This window comes from Malus domestica, chromosome 09 (assembly GCF_042453785.1).
Source record: "Malus domestica chromosome 09, GDT2T_hap1".
Lineage (NCBI taxonomy): Eukaryota > Viridiplantae > Streptophyta > Magnoliopsida > Rosales > Rosaceae > Malus > Malus domestica.
Window position 1 is genome coordinate 7,683,009 of NC_091669.1, and position 12,249 is coordinate 7,695,257.

Genomic DNA, 12,249 nt, shown 5'->3' on the forward strand with positions numbered 1-12,249 from the left:
TGTAGATCCCAAATTTGCTGCGTAAGCCTTTCCTTTGCAATATGTAATCTAATTCAAGGCACCAGTGCAACCCTTACAGGTTTAAGCCTCAATGCATAGATTAGACACATCATCAACTCTCACTCTAATTGATAGAGTTGAGATTCAAACCTTCTTCTTCTGTCTTTCACTTTATCTTCTTCGGTGCAATTTATTTCGATTGCAATTTATCTTCTTCGGTACAAATTTGTAATTGGAAATTAGGGTTCATTTATAATTTGAATTTTGTAGATTCAAACTAGGTTATAATTTTGTTGCGTATCTATTTGTGTGGTTGCTTAGATGGATTTGCAGATTGAACGGAACGACGAGGAGAAGCGGCCACTCCCCTCTGTATCAGAGTTATATAAACCAAACTCATGAGACTCATATATTAAGCTCACTTATATTAGACTCAAAATTTTCCGATTTGTGAGTTTGGCTCAAACTTTTTAGAAGGGAAAATTCAAATTTGAGATGTAAAAATCACATTTACATTCCATTTTAAATTTTCGGGAAATGTGAATGAAAGTTCTACTTAATGAGAAAGATGTAAATTCGAGATATCATTTAATTTTCTCTCTTAGATTAGCGGTGCCTATCACCTAAAGATGTAAAAAAGAATGTGAATTTAGGTTTTTATTTACATATTAGGTCGAAGATGAATAATTTACATTTTTCCATTAATTAGAGAGTTTTTCGGCAAGAAAAAAAAAAAAAAGAAGAGCATTTTATATCTCCCATTAAAGTTAGGGTTCTTAAATTTCATATTAATTGGTAAAACTAATTTATGAAGGACCGAATAAAATGACATTATATATTTGAATCGGTTTTAACCATCAACATACAAAGTAGATAAATACGAGAGATGTTTCTAAGTATCCGGTACACAAGCCGATACTCTATGTGTCAAAATACGAGTGGAGGAACACAAAAACATAAATGCTCACTCTTATATAATGACACGTGAAGTGGCTAGTTTGTGTATCAGGTACTTGAAAAAACCTCTCGTATAATTACATTGTGAGTTAGACATAGAAAATAACATTAGGTTTATATCGCTTCAGATTATCTTAGCTTTGCGGGATCCTTCCATTAACATGTCGTATATTCTAAAATCTTGTTGAGATCGATCACTGAGGGCTTCTTATACCTATGTTCATCGTCAAGCCAATGGTGTGATCCATCTCCTAACCCGCTATGCACTTAAAAATGCTAGTCCTTTTCTTTGGTTAGATTCCCCTCCGGGTTTTTTTATCTGATGTCCTCCTTGAGGATGTCCTTTCTGTAATGGATTGAGCATCTGCTCCTATTTACCGTTAAAAAAAGCATTTGCTCCTATTTTGTATGCTCTATGAAATGAAAGTCTATCGTTTTTATCCAAAAAAAAAAAGTGATGGAAGGTGCTCTAAAAGTATGTCTTTATTAGAATTTTTAAGATACCAACTGTTGTGCCAACATTTCTACTAATCAAAATTGGAAGTTTATTAATGATTATATACGTGAATCGTGAGTGTTAACTTGTGAGAGATTCATGCCATTTTTAGATATTGAGAAAGTCGAGTAAATAACTTGTGGTTAAATCGGAAAATAAAGATGGACGAGAACAAATCAGAATATTAAACAAATCTAAACAATACCAATGTCATATCTAACAATGATTCAAACTTCAAAGAAAATGAATTTAATCCTAGATCTTATCATTTTTACAAAATGGAAAACTAATAATTAATTTCACTTCATCAAGCTAGCGAATTGGGTCACTTGGAGACCTTGTCTTTGCGGTGACACTTATCGTTGATCCAATTGATTTTACCCTTGATCTTTTCCTTGGCCTTCTCAGCACCCACCTTGGCTTTCCCAAGTCCTAATGCAGCTGCTGCGGCCGCGTTTTTCATATATGCTTCTTGTCGTTGCTGCTGCTCCTACCTTCCTCTTTCTGATCTTCTCCAGCAGGCTGCTCATCATTCTCTTCTTGCTCTTGTTCTTGTTCTTGTTCTTGTTCTTGTTCTTGTTCTTGTTCTTGTTCGTGCTCTTGTTCTTGGTACGGTTCAGCTGGTTCTTGATAATATTGTTCTGGTTCTTGATAGTATTCGTATTGTGGTTCAGGCGCGGGTTCATCGCAGCCATGACTTCCTGAGCTTAAATCTCCAACCCAGCTTACAACTTCCAACGAACTCCATACTCCTGTCGCAACTTTTCATTCATAACTCAAGAAACAACCCTTTGTAATATGTCATGTATACTTAGTACCAACTATCATAATTATTATTTTTTTAGAGGAAAGTATGGAAGAATTTTGATAAATATTACAGGACATAATAAAAAGGGTAATGTTAGGGAAACTAAATTTGTAGACAAAAATTGCAAACTAAATGATGTGTCACCAATAAGATTGAACACGTTTGCGCTAAGTCACAATCCAATCATCAACTCCAATTTCATTTACATTATGTTTGGACGAGGGAAATAAACTTGGAATTTTGATAAAAATCAGAATTTGTAAATTGACATGCACTAATTCCCTTGTTTGGATTCATAAACATAGAAATTTAGAATTTCCGTGTGGAAAAAAAACTTGGGATTTGGGACCTCCAATTCCCAAGTTTAAATTCCATGTAAATAGCTGTCATTTCCCAATTTCTATGATTGAGAGCTTAAATATAACAAATTCTGTATTCAATTTCATTGTTCTTTTAGTTTAACCAAACAAGAAAATTCACAAATTCTAGAAAATAAAATCCTGTCAATTCAATTTCTGTTATTTTAAAATTTCTTAGTAATCTTAAATTTCTTCATCCAAACATAGTGTTAGTTTGCAAAATTTTGTCTAAATTTTAGTCTCCTTAACATTACCCTAATAAAAATGGCCACTTTGATACATAATGGTAAAAGTCTAGGTGGAATTAATTTAATATGAAAAAAACCAAAAAAGCATTATGGTAAATGGAAATTAAAGTCATGAAAATAAGATCATAGGGTTTTATTGTCCATGTAGCCCAGAACATGGACAGATCACATGATTATACATATTACTGTATAGTTTCCAAAAAAAAAAAAAACATATTACTGTATATAATCAGTGGTAAAGCGAATTTTTCTAGAGTAAGAGTTATGTAAAACCTACAAATGAGATGACAAATTTGCAACCACTCAAGTAAAATAAAGACTGGCTCTTGCAGTAGAAAACTACATTATCCCCACAAACAAAAATACAAACTCAATCACATACAGGAAAATAGGGGGCGAGAAGTGCCCTTGATGTATGTGGATGGCAAACAGGAGATCGATGTGTGAACTTGTGGGGACTGGGAACGGGGGTTTTAGACGAGAGGAGAATTTATTTTGGGTGATTATATAAAACGGGTTAATTCAAATTTCCATTTCTTCTTCTTATATGTATTATTATAAATTAGGAAGATTTTGAATCTGATTCTTAGCCACTAACATTCTTTGACTAAAACCTTAATGGTATTTAATTTTTGATCAAAGTTCATTGACTTTGTACACCTCATTATTGCTGTTAATATGTATTTCCATATGTTTGATATTAATTACTTGACATGTTGTGAGATTTAAAATCCCATATTATATGGCATATAAATTAAAAATGATTACAATAAAAAAGAAAATACTAAAAAAATTTGATTGAATAAATAGATAAAAACAGGTAACAATATAACTTTGAAATAATAAATGTCAAACGAATGCACCCATAGGCTTCGTTTGACAGCCCGTATAAGGAATCAGATATGATAATTAATACGGACCCAGATGTTTGGTGCAACTATGTACTAAATATTACCCATATTACTTAAATTGGGCCCACATCTTTTATACGGTGTATGCCTGCTCATTTATCCTTCCAGAAACCTATGTATTATTAGTCGGGTCTGTGTCCTCGCTCTATCGGTCTGGCTCTCTTGCATCGTTCAGCAAATTCACTTCAGTTCCTTGTCGCGGGACCTGCACAGGTTCGCGTGCCATCGATCCTGGATTTGAACTAGATTTGATTGAAACCCACGTCGTTGGAGCACCAGAATTGCCTGCATTCACCTACGATGATATCGGCAATCGAATGTAACCTCTCGATAGATTGAAAATAAAACTGTGCATTAAATTTGGGAAATAAGGTATTATAGAGTCACTAGGAATCTCCAGTTCATATCATCAACTCCGAAGAGCTCTCACGTTCTATAGGCCTCTGCCTCCATCTCTTTTCTTCTGTAAGCTTAACAAATCCGTCGATGCCAGCGCCGACAATCTGCTTCTTCTGTATAGAGGGGGAAGATTTGCTTGAACTGGTAAAGAGAAGGGAGTGATGGTGTTTGGGGGCTGTGTGGTGGAGAAGATCTGGGGAAGAAAGGATTTTTTATTTGTTTTATTTTATTTTTATTTTATTTTTTATTTTATAATTTGGTTTAAATAAAGGACAAATAGAAAATACAATATCAAAGTTCAAAATGACAAACAAGATTATTTTTATTTTATTTTTTAATTTGATGCATTTGGTTGTTGTGAATTTTTATCAAAAGAAAATTTCCTTTTTTTTTCATTAGTTTTCAATTTTTTTTAGTAAAAATAATATAATCCGATCTCTTATCCAGTATGGTACCAAATACATTATAAATAATACGGTTATTAGTACGATACTGCACCAAACGTTTGACTAATTTAGTTAGTACAGTCCAATGACAGATTATCCTATCGACTAATTTAGTCAGTATAGTCCGATGACAGATTATTCTATTCGACTGAAATAATCAATACAGTCTGAGCTGCCAAATGAGGCCATAGTGTTCAAAAATTTTGAAAAAAGGTACATTTTATTATAAGGCTTTTTAGCCAAAATGATAATTGAGATTTGCGTAACACATCACTTTGGTCCCTGAGATTGTCCACCATCCATTATTTTGGTCATTACGTTAAAAACTCCGTTAAGTGTCTTGGAGCTCTTGGCCGGAAGTTTGGGCAATTTTCAAAACTTCGTAATTCAATTGTTTCTTAACCAAATTTGACCCACAATATATCAAAATGAAGATAGGAAAGTGTAGATTAAGAACATACTTATTTGGAAGCCCAATGGATGTCAGAGATGGCCGGAAAATAGCCTAAAAGGTGACTGGTCCATGGGAAAACTGGAAAACTCGCCGGTAACTGGGTAAACTTTAAACATTCGTAACTTCTTCAATACTCAACAAAATCAAGTGATTCAAAACTAAAATCATACTTCTTGAAGAGATGAAGAGAATGGTACCTTTCTCGAAGGCTAACTCGCCATGGTTTGGCCGAAAAACGGATCGAAAGTGGCTATTTTGGTCTCGAGTTAGCCACTTTTGAGCCATTTTTCGACCAAACAACGGCAAATTAGCCATAAAAAAAAAGGGTACCATTCTCTTCGTCTTGTTAAGAAGTATGATTTTTATTTTTGAATCACTTGATTTTGTTGAGTATTGAAGAAGTTATGAACATTTAAAGTTTACCCAATTTTCAGTGAGTTTTCCAGTTTTCCCGCAAACCAGTTACCTTTCAGGGTATTTTCTGCCCATCTCAGGCAACCATTGGGCTTCCAAATAGGTATAATCTTGTTTTGCACTTTCCTATCTTCATTTGGTTAAGAAACAATTGAATTATGAAGCTTTGAAAATTGCCCAAACTTCCGGCCAAGAGCTCCGGGATACTTAACGGAAGGACCAAAATAATAGATGGTGGACAATCTTAGGGACCATTTTTATTGATTTTCAATCTCAGGGACCAAAGTGATGTGTTATACAAATATCAGGGACCATTTTGGCTAAAAAAACTTTATTATAAATATGTATACATTATAAATAAAAAATAAATATATTTTACATTAAAAAAAGGGGTACATTTTATTAAGGGTACAAGTCAGTAATACAGTTAGTAATATAGTTAGTAATATAGTTAGTAAGGTTGTTAGTATTTGGTTAAAGTAGTTAAGATTTCTCTTATAAAAACAATGTGTGTAATCTTCATTTTAGTTAGTACTTACGAATCCTATTTCTCTCTCTAGAATCTCTTTTGTTTCTCTCTATCATCTTCCTCTTCCTCTATACCAATTCTTTATCTTTTACAATGTAGTTAACACATTTTACATTAAAAAATTGGTATTTTTTACATATAACCAAGTGGTACATTTATAAAGAAAAATGGGTACATTATAAATAAATTATGAGTATAAATAAAAATTTTAAAAATATAGGCACAAAATGAAATTAATATATGGGTACAAATTAAAACTAAAAAGAAAATTGGTACAAATTAAAAAAAGGATGCCAATTAAAAATGGTACAAGCAAAAAATAGAAATATATGATACAAAGTTTAATCATAAATATAAATATACCAAATGTAATGTTTCTAACACTATATTTTAGAAATAAAATTTAATTATGTTGATATGTAAATAATTTATACTTGAAAAATAATGACGTTCATTAAAAACAAGAAACTTTGATAAAAAAAAAAATTAAAAAGAAATAAGATTTTAATCAATGCAATAGAATAAAGAGGGATGATAACTTAATTTATGCAATGCATCGTATCTTTGTAGTGATACACTAATGGTAAATCAAATAAACGGTTGGATTGGGATTACGCCAATTGTACTTAATCAGCATCATAGACTACTTGTAGTAAGTTTTGCTTTGGTTTTACTTGTTTATTAAGAGTTGAACACCTAAAGTTTCAGCAAGCTGGAATAGCTCAGCTGGTTAGAGCGTGTGGCTGTTAACCACAAGGTCGGAGGTTCGAACCCTCCTTCTAGCGCCTATTTTTAAAATATTTTTACTTATTTTATTTTTATTTTTGTTTTTAATATATTTTTACTTGTTTAATTTTCATTCGGAAAAAAGAAGTGGACACCGAACGGAAAAGCCGAATTGAACCTTGATAAATAAAATCAAACTGAATCGTCTCAAAGCAGTTACAGTTTCGATTTGGAATTTAAAATATTTTTGCTTATTTTATTTTTATTTTTGTTTTTAATATATTTTTACTTGTTTAATTTTCATTCGGAAAAAAGAAGTGGACACCGAACGGAAAAGCCGAATTGAACCTTGATAAATAAAATCAAACTGAATCGTCTCAAAGCAGTTACAGTTTCGATTTGGAAATATTAAGAATCGGAGGAACCACATTGAGCTGCTTTTAATATAAATTATTTTATTTTATTTTGAACAAACGATATTATTTACACTAAAAGGGAGGGGATGAGCTGAACTTCACAATGAGTTAGCAATTATGTAGTTTAAATTCGCTTTTGGCAAGAATCGAACCTAAGACCTCTCACTTACAAGTGAAGAGAAATGCAACTAGATCGTAGTACTAAGTGACAATATAAATTATTGTTTTATTAATAATTTTTTATATCTATAAGACATTTTTCTTCACTTCTCTCCCCTCCTTTGTTGTTTTATCACTTCTCTCCCCTTACTTTAATTTTCTTCATTCTTTTTCAGTATATTATGTATTATGTACACTTTTGTTTTAGTTTAAGATTTACATTTTGGTCTTAATTTGAAGCTTTTTATCTTTTGATTTATATTTACACTTTCTATCTTCAGGTCACAAATTTGTAAATCTAGTAGTGCGAACTCAAATTTGATTGAATTTATGTTGAAATATGTGTTTGGTATTGGAAGTAGAAAATTTGAAAAAAAATATATATATGATTTTGGTTAGAACTGTAAACCAGCATGAATCGAATTGAAACTGTCATGAACCAAACCACACGGTTTCAATAATAAATTTAAGCAGAACCGCTCTGCACCAAACCAAACCATTGAAAATTTTCGAATCCAACTCTAATTTGAGGGTGGAACTTGACCGAACCGAACCGAACCGAGCCTATCCCTAGATTAACATATAAAAAGGTTCAATAGTCAACTTCCTTTTGTTGAATACAACAAATATTTTTATATGTTTTTCTACTTTGGGAAGTAGATTAACATAAAAAAAAGGTTTCAATTGTCAACTTCCTTTGGTTGAATACAACAAATATTTTTATATGTTTTTCAACTTAGGACTTAATTTTCTTCTCCCTTTTTTCTGTCAAAGATTTTTTTATTTTCCTTTTTTTATTTCTTTTTAATCCTTTTGTTTCAAACTTTCAGGGTAGAGATACTCGAAGCTTGGCGAAAGACGAAACCTTTCTAGCAGCTGTGAACTAGAATTTTACAACTCCATCAGTAATTATTATTTTCCTTTAGTAATTAATGTTATTTATCTAATTTCCTTTACTGATTTGTTTGTTTTTTTTCTTTGCTGATGAATCTATCCATTAAATATTAAAACAAAACTATAATATGAATTTAAATTAAATAAACGGACTAAAATAAATAATTAATCTAATACTAAAATTTATTAAACTTTTAATTTTGTTCAAGGATTAAAGTTCAAAAACTCAAAATTCAATCGACAGTTTCCACTACTTTCCCTATCAAACTTTTGTCTCCATCAACTTTTCTTATTGTCTTCATCAACTTTTCTGCACGATGAAATCTTTGATGCCGTAAGACATAGAGTTCCCCCTAGTCTGCGTCAAGGTTTGACTTTACCCTTTACAAGGAACGAAATCGAGGTGGCAGTGAAAGACATTGGGCCGGTCAAATCCCCGGGGCCGGATGGAATGCCGGTGCTCTTCTATAAAAAATACTGGAATATAGTTGGCGATGATGTCTGTAATGTTTGCTTGTCAGTCCTGAACGGAAATGGCGAGTTGGGATCTTTGAATAAGACCCTTATCGCATTGATCCCCAAGATTAACCTCCCGAAGAGGGTCTCAGAATTCCGCCCCATAAGTCTATGTAATGTCATTTATAAAATCATCTCCAAGACTCTAGCAATGCGAATGAAAAAGGTTCTCCCTCATGTCATCTCTGAATATCAAAGTGCTTTCATTCCAAATAGAATGATTCTTGATAATGTACTTGCTGCATTTGAGACTATCCACTGCCTGAAACGGAGGAGAAAATGTGGAAGGAAGAAGCTAGCTCTGAAACTTGATATGGCCAAGGCCTACGACCGTGTTGAGTGGGCGTACTTGGAGAAAATGATGTATAAAATGGAGTTTCCCTCCCGTTTTGTAGCTCTAGTTATGAATTGCGTTACTTCGGTATCGTATTCTATCCTTATGAATGGCAGACCTCACAGCACCATAATCTCATCTCGGGGAATCAGGCAAGGTGACCCAATATCCCTGTATCTGTTCTTAATTGTTTCATAGGGTTTTTCTTCCCTTCTACAACGGGCAAAGGAGAATTGCCTGATCCATGGTATTTCCATTGCGGCGGGGGCTCCATCGATTAATCACCTCTTTTTTGCGAATGATAGCCTAATATTTTGCGATGCTTCACTGAAGGAAGTGAATGAACTAAGGAGAATTTTCCTGATTTATGAAAATGCATCGGGACAAAGTATTACTTTTGCAAAGTCTGCTGTTTGCTTTAGCTCTTCCACGGGTCTTTAAACAAAAACTCAGCTCCATCAAGCATTTGGAGTCCCAATTGTTCCTTGCCACGAAAGGTACCTGGGGTTACCAACGGTTGCGGGAAGAGATAAAAAGAAAATGTTCCGATCTTCGTAGGACCGAATTTGGAAGAAAATAAATGGGTGGGAAGGGAAATTGCTATCCAAAGCCGGTAAGAAGGTATTGATTAAAGTAGTATGCCAAGCAATTCCATCCTATACCATGAGTGTCTTCAAGCTTCCTTTATCCAGCTGCGATGAGATTGAAAGCATTTTTGCTCAATATTGGTAGGCCAACAATAATGGTCGTGGAATTCACTGGAAAACTTGGAAGCATTTGTGCAAAATTAAAAGTGTTGGGGGTCTTGGATTTCAGGAAATCTCATATTTTAATCAGGCCCTATTGGGTAAGCAAGGTTGGCGGCTACTGGAATTTCCTAATTCCTTCATTGCAAAGATGCTCAAAGCTAGGTATTTTAAAGAGTCCAACTTCATGGAAGCACAAATGGGATCGTACCCCTCCTACACATGGCGATCTTTGTTATGGGGTAGAGAGTTGTTGCACCACGAATCTCGTTGGTGCATTGGTAACGGCCGGTCAGTTCGTGTCTATGATGATGCGTGGGTTCCAAATGAGAGGTTATTTAGGGTGCATTCACAACCTACTCTACCACTTAATTCATTTGTGAACTCTTTGATATTGGAAGGTGGGTATTGGGATGTGGAAAAAGTCTACAACCATTTTGAATGGGAGGAGGCTGAAGCAATTTTATCCATCCCTTACTTGGAGATAGAAACAACCAACGGATTTGACATTTTAATTCAAATGGACGCTATTCGGTGAAAAGTGGATATTGGGTAGCTCAAGAGTATAGGGATCTGATTGATGGAGTTTCCTCGAGTGGTAGTACTCGATCTACACCCGATCCCCTATGGAAACAAATCTGGAAAATGAAAGCCCATCCGAAGTGTCACACCTCCTTTGGCGTGTTGTGAATGATTGCATTCCTTCACGTCAAAACTTACTTCGTTGCCGAATCGTGGATGGTGCGGTATACCCTCGCTACCATGATGCAATTGAATATGTGCTCTATGTTTTCAGAGATTGTAACTTCTGTAATCGGTTTTGGACTAAGCTAGGGATCTCCAAATCGGCATGGAACTTCTAGAGTACTGATGTAGCGGGGTGGTTACGGAATGCTTGGAGCATGATCTGATAGCGATTTTACCACTTGTAAAAGGGTTAAACCATAGAAAATTCTTGCAAGAGAACAAATGTTTGTAGTATAGAATGACTCAAGCAAGGTCGATCTCCTTAGGGACTGATATAAACAATTTACGAGTTTTTGTGTATTTAACTTATTTAACTTTAGAACTACACTAATTTGACGAAACTAAATACTACTGGATGTGACTTAAACAAATATCTAAAATGGGAATTGGCTTATAGGAATAGTGATTCAACTAAACAAAACAAGTAAATGAGGAAATTCAAGATAAAATAAATGATTGAAGAAAAATAGATTGACAATATGCTAGAGTTCAACCTTTACCAACAACACTCCTACATAGCTATTCCAATTGCTTAAATAATTGAAAACACACATACTTTGAAGGTTGGATTTTCCTTGTGTATGTTTTACTTATGACATTCAAGCTAAAACGCATATCAAAACATGCAACTTATCCATGACATTTGGATTAAATATAAACATGAGTGATTCATTAATCTTGGTGAAAATCATTTTGTTAAACCATGTAATCCCTAAGAGCATGATATTTACCTTAGGAGAGTACAATCCTCAATCACAAGAAGCACAACCAATTTTAACGTGACATTCGTTCAAAATTGCATCCGATAACTTTTCTAAGCATCCTAATGGTGATCAAGCATCAAGGTACATAGATAGTTTAATTCAGTGATTGAAAATATCAAAGCAAGCATGTAACAACACTTAAGCAATTGAAAGATAAATCTACGTATTCATGTTGCGGCTCATGGCCTCACTCTAGCGAAAAGAAATTAGTTACATATAATTATTTGAATACATAAGAAATTATCCATGAAGAATCAAAGAAAGAGACAACCCTTTTTTACAAGACTAGCTCTCCATTCCTTTGCTCTCCTCTGCTCCTGACTTCCTCTCTGCCATGCTCCTTTCTTCTTCTCTGCTGTGTTATTCTTTTCTTTCTTTCTGCCGGGCTCTCCCCTCTCTTCTCTCTGTCTTCTGTCCTTTCAACCAAAATCAGCTATATGCTTTTTTTTTTCCACAGCCACAAAAGCCCAATGGAAGACAAGTCAAATTTCCACTTCGGTAGTGGGATTGGCAAGGCAAAGCACAAAGTGCCATGTCTCTTTCTTTTTTCTCCACTTGCCGTGTCCCCCTCTTGCTTTTATTCTTTTTTTATTTTTATTTTTTTCTTCTCTTTCTTTCCCATTTTTTGTTCCACTTCACAAAAGCCCAATGGAAGACAAGTCAAATTTCCACTTCGGTAGTGGGATTGGCAAGGCAAAGCACAAAGTGCCATGTCTCTTTCTTTTTTCTCCACTTGCCGTGTCCCCCTCTTGCTTTTATTCTTTTTTTATTTTTATTTTTTTCTTCTCTTTCTTTCCCATTTTTTGTTCCACTTCCGTGTGCCATCTCCTTTATCTTTCTTTCTTGCTGTCTGTTGCCTTAAACAATAAGGCAATGATTTTTCAAAACACCACCCGTGGAGACAAGCTCCACTTCCATTTCTTTGT

At 34.1% G+C, this 12,249-nt stretch overlaps 1 non-coding gene across 1 annotated transcript; it reads left to right on the plus strand.

Annotated features, from left to right (window-relative positions):
• Positions 1-6,732: 6,732 nt before the first annotated feature.
• TRNAN-GUU (transfer RNA asparagine (anticodon GUU)) lies at positions 6,733-6,806 on the plus strand. Its single transcript has one exon. It is a non-coding gene; the product is annotated as a tRNA-Asn (tRNA).
• The last annotated feature ends 5,443 nt before the right edge of the window (positions 6,807-12,249 follow it).